Here is a 6,055-nt window from a genome sequence, read left to right on the forward strand (position 1 = left end):
ACTCTCCAGTATTTTCTTTATAAAAAACATACAAATTTTAAAGTTGCATTTATTTTATATTTATTAGAATAAAAATTAAAAAGTATTTGCTTACAATAATACTTAAAATATATATAAGCTAAACCCATATACAATTATAAAAAGGATATGTTTAAACATTCACTTCCAAAAGTAAGATGATTCTAATTGATCTTTTTCACCATCTCTGAACAAAACAAAGACTTGTACTAAGAACCAAAACAACCTAATCAAAGATTAAGAACATAAGCAAAATCAACCACCATTTTTTTCTTAATCACTCCACTAGTGAATACTATTATCATTAATGACACAAAATAATTAAACATGCATCATCAAGATCAAGTGATCAATCATCCCTGAGGAGAATGTGACCAATCTTACAACAAACATAGGCATCAATGCATCCATACTCAACTTGTTCAATGCTCAAAACCCTAGCTCCCCAATTACTCAAACTCACAAGCTTAGGCTTCTTAATTTCCAAACGAACCAGACGCTCAGCTATATCCTTCAAACCCGGCGGATCAGACCACGGGTTTCGACATTTTTCCAAGGCAAGCTTCTTAATATCGGCATGCACACAGAAATTGAGACCATACTCTCGATTAATATTAGGAATATCATTAGCAAACTCGAAACCCGCAAAAAAGAAATTAGGGTTCATGAGAAAGTTCTTGAGAGAATCAGGCAAATTGTCAATGTAGAAGAGCTGCACGATAAGGCACTTGTTACCAATGCAAAGATTCAATGTTGCGGATTTGTTTCTTATTGCACACCGTTCAATATCTATGCCAACAACAATGGATGAATTTGTTGCATATAGAGCGTTCATGTCTTGAACCCATTGATCTACAACGGTTGATTTGTCAGTGACTGTGGTCTCAATTTCAGCTCCACGAAGTTCGATGGTGTATTTGGAAGTGTTAGGGTTGAGTTCAATGGTTGAGGCACCGCTAATTCCTCTATAACTTTTGATTGATGGTGATACTGATGACGATCCTGACATTTTCTAGGGTGATTAAGAATGAAAATAACTTGGTAACTTGGGATGTATTTATAGACCTAAGAAAGAATATAATGTAACCCTAACCTTTCTTCTTTTCGTTTTAATGACTGAAAATGCATGCATGTATATTCATTTAAGTGATCACGTATTTTTCTAGGATGGACTCTTAGGCTTCTGAGTTTATTTGGCAAACCCAATGCAACGAGAGTACTATTGGAATAATCATTCAAATTTTATTTGGATAAATATTCAAATTCGTTCTTTAAACATAACCTCGTTTTCAGATTAGTCTTTCAAAATTGGAAATGGATTCTCTCAAGTGAAAAAAAATACTTGAGAGAATAAAGTGTAATCTCTTGCCTTTAATTTTATAAATGAGACCAAAATTAAATAGGAGAGAGAAAATAATAAAAGGTTAGATTAAACACTTTATAGCATCTAGTTTTTTTTTTACTGGAAATGATCCACTCCCTTCAAAACTTTTGTTAATCACATGATGGAAACTCAGGTACAGTCGACTTCATGTGAAGTTACGTTGATAACTGAGAGCCGTTAGATGATTTGCCTAATTTGACTAAATTTTCATCTAACGGCTCTCAACTATCAACTTCACGTGAAGTCGATTACACCTGAGTTTTCACCTAATCACATTAACGATAAAATATATAATTGTAGCTCAAATTATTTTTTTTATATAGATGATAACATATTACGTGACATAATGACATAACACATCAATATTACATGTTACAAAATAATTGTTATGTCATCATGTTATATCGGTGGTGGCAAAATTTAAAAAAAAATTTGGAATAATAAAAAATTTTAAAATATAATAATATTTATATTAAAACAAAATTTAAAATATAATTACTTTTTAAATTTGTTATTAATATATAAATTTGCACATAAAATTAACAGAGAAACTAAACCTGATTAATAAATTAAACTAGTTTTAAATAATAAAATGGGTTATTAACCGGTTATAAAATTAATAAATTAATTTAAAAAATAAAAATTGTTTTTCAAAAATTAATCGATTTTTTACGGACAAATGGTTTTTGCACATAAAAAAGAAAAACCTATTTTTTATTTAAAATTGAATGTTTTTATCTAAAAACTGATTTTGAAAAAAATAACTTAAAAAAACTAATTTTATCTTTGACAATATTTACCTTTTAAATTGATGTCTACCAAAAGTGAATTGTGATTATGTATGGATAGAAATGGTTAGGATGACTATAATAATTTTTGCAGATAGCAGTGAAAATTTTGTAGCGATTTTATAAAATCATAAAACCGCTACTAAATGAATAATTATGGTACACATCGTGACAGTTAATAATGGGCTGCAATCAACCTTGTATTTAGCGGTAGTTTTTCTAGAACTGCCGCGATATATACTTAGGGTGAATTATTATTTTACATCTTACGGCGATTTTCTTTCAACCACTGCAAATTGCGTTTAACTACATATTTCAATATTTTTTTTAGTAATAACCATATGGGTATAATCTAGTTTAGTTAACACTATTTTTTTAAACTACATATATTTAAATCATTGTTACTTAAACTCGTAATACTATTTTTATATTCGTTTTACGTAAAAAAATTTACAAGTTAAATAAGTTATATATGTTAACTCATGTTGCAAAGGATAGGATATATAGAACTGGAAGGATACAAGACACAACTTATATCATAAGTTTTACAAAGGAACAAGGACTTTTGAGGAAAATGTTAAGCATCGCCCATCAAGAATAGAAAAAAATAACTGGAAATGGTTTCTTGAATATCGCAGAAATAAAGGTAACCCTTGGTATTTTTTATTATTTCCACCAAAACATGCATATGTACATAATAGACTCCTTACATTTTATACTCAACATCTCATTCTCATTTGTATTTGTGTTATTTGTTCATAGAAAAAAGTGTAGACAAAACGCTTTAAATCCGAGTAAGCAACTTTATACACATACTGGGGACTCCAAAACATTGGCAAGAACAAAAGACGAAGTAGTAATAAATTATTAGGGATAAGTATTGTTTTGGTCCCTAACGTTGAGGGTCAGAATCGAAATCGTCCTTGATGTAATTTTCTATTTAGAATCGTCCTAAACGTTTTATTATGAGTTTTTGCTTAATTTTCCTGAATATGGTGTTGTTATTTATATAATTGTGTCGATATCAATGTTATAGGAGAAAGTACGAGGAATGCCCGTTGGTAGAGGAGAGTTGTGAATCATCACTCATAAAAAAATGGCTCTTATATCCATTCCGATGCGCGTGTTATTGGTGTAAGTAATATTTGAAAATTTTAAACTTAGCTTATTGTATATATTGTGCTAATTTTAAATTATGATAACCCAATTTTTTGTATATCTGTAGGAAGTAATTGCGAATATTGAGAAGCAAGATGAATTCTCTAAGCACGTTTTACAAAATGATTCGCTAGTACAAGTTTTTGGAAATGAGCATCCAGGACGAGTTCATACATTAGGTGCTGGACCATGTCCCAACCAAGTTTTTGGTAATGCTGCTGCACAACCATCGGGTTTTGGTATGCCAACTGAAGAGTATCAGAGGACGATTGCAGAATTAAAGGCTGAGATAGCAGAAGAGAAGGCGAAAAGACAGTCAATAGAAAAACTTTTAGGATATTTAATACGACAGCAAGGAGACAACTTGCCCGCTGACATTGCTGCAGAGCTGGATTATTTGGGCAGTACACCGGCCTCATGGCACGCAAGGCCATTTTCTTTTGGCAATTATGATCTGCAACAAAAATAATGACTTTCAGTCAATGTAATTAGATACTATTGAATTTAAATTGTTTTAATGTTTTAAGTTTATTTTCTTGAAATTATCGAATTCTACTCTTTATATTGAATGATGCACTTATGACAATCTCATTATATATGTTTTGTTTGCATATATATAATTTGGTTTGTTATGCTATTTTGTTGTTTTATTTGGTTGGAAGTTTTTTAAATTAATCAGTAACTAACAAATAAAAGTTGAATAAATAGACAGCTATAAAAGGGGCAAAATAATAAAAAAAAAACTAAAACTTTAATGGGAATCCAGAATTTGGCGGCGGTTTTTAACCGCTGCAAAACAGCCATCGTTTTCATTTCGCTGCTATTTAGTGGTAGTTCGCAAACCGCCGCAAAATTGATATACATTTTGTGAAACCCCTATGGCCGTGGGTAAACACCGCTGCAAAACTATTTCTTAATTCGCGGCGATTATTCCAGCTGATGGTATTGATTGAACTTGAGAATGGGGGGTTGAATCAAGTTTGCACAAATTTAGCTTTTCAAGCTCTGTTTTCGCGGAAACGGAAATTGCAGGAGATTTTTTCGTTTTGTTTCATGTGCAGAATAGAAAAAAGAGAAGGGAAGAAGAGAAAGAGACAATCATGTATCTTGGTTCGGATTCTAAGTGCAATGAATCCTACGTCCAGTCTCCACCACAAATCATGGTGGAATTTTCACTATAATCCACTGATTACATTCACCAATACTATTGAATTACTCTCTAATTCAACTAGTATCTACCCCTAAGTTTTCTTTACCAAAGCTTAGCAACCCAAAGTGCTGTCCCAACTTGGAAGGGGAATCTACACAGAATCGAACTCACCAAGTGTTAACCCAATTTGGCAAGGGGAACTAATCCTAGTTCATCAACCCAAATACACAGAACTTCAGTGGCTTTTACATGCATCACTCTTGCCTTTTCTCTCTTGGCTTTTTCACTCACATCTTCAGCCTTTTCTCAATACACAAAATGACACAAAATAGCCATAACAAAAAAACAGAAATTAAGCACTAGTAGAAGAAAAAGAATTCAGGTCAAGTGTGAATAGATGATACTCTAAATTTGCTCTCTTTTTCTTGTCTTCAAATGTTGGAATGAGGTTGGATATATATCTTCAGCTTGCTCTCTAATTTGCCTCTTCCATTTCCTTGTCCCAGCTACCCATTGGAGCTATCTCAGCTGGCATGCAGTCCTTGCTCCATTCTGCTCCACTTTTTCTGCTGGTTGAGGAACCCGTCCACCACCTCTGCTGTCCTTGGCTTTGCTTTCTTCCTTGGCATGCATTACCTTTTTCTTCTGCTCCATTTCCTCTGCTATACGAGGAGCTGCTCCACTACTTCTGCATTCTTGCAAGTTTGTGTTTTGCTCTTTCATATTCTGAATTTTTGCTTTACTGATGTCCTTAGAGTAGTGGGAGTGTCCCAGATGTCCTTGTTGTGTTGTTTATTTCTTTTTCTTTCAGCTGTCCTGCTTTGCTCATGATGTAGACAGCTGTCCTTTTTCTCTTATCAAATGTATAGCCTTTTATTTTACTTGAACGGTGCTATGTTAAAATGCTTTGGGCTTGTGCAGTAGCTTGAAGCACTAAGGGAATTGGAATAAATCAGCTACATTGTTTGGCTATGAAATGAGTAATGGACCTGCAACAATAAAACACACATTAAACAATATTGAACTTTTAACTTAACTAATGTTTATCATAATTTGTTTGCCCAAAATCAAACTAAGCTTAACATCAGCGGTTAGCTTAAACCACCGCAAATTGTTTGTCCGCAACTTATCTTCCAACGAGTATTTAGCTGCTACAATATGACTCCAGAACCGCCGTTATATGGCAGTAGTATTGTAGTGGTTGAACATAGGTAGGTGAGTTGGGAGTATATCATTAATTTACCTAAATGAGCTAAATTTTTTTACAAAATTTTTAAAGAAATCATAGTATTATTTAATTTTCAATTATATTTTGTAAGAATAATTTTATGCAATTAGTTTAACTTACCTAAAGTCATTTCCTTAGTCTATGAGTCAAAGTAAAATTATGGTTGAATAATTTTTGCATAGTGTTTGAGTGAGAGTTTTAAAGAGGGTGTCGAAACTTATGAAAGGAGAATTTAGAAATTATTTAACATAATTTTCTAAGAAAATTAACGTAAATTTGATGTTTGAATATTTTTATTAAACAAATTTTATTTTTTATAGATATAAGAT

This window comes from Arachis ipaensis, chromosome B03 (assembly GCF_000816755.2).
Source record: "Arachis ipaensis cultivar K30076 chromosome B03, Araip1.1, whole genome shotgun sequence".
NCBI lineage: Eukaryota > Viridiplantae > Streptophyta > Magnoliopsida > Fabales > Fabaceae > Arachis > Arachis ipaensis.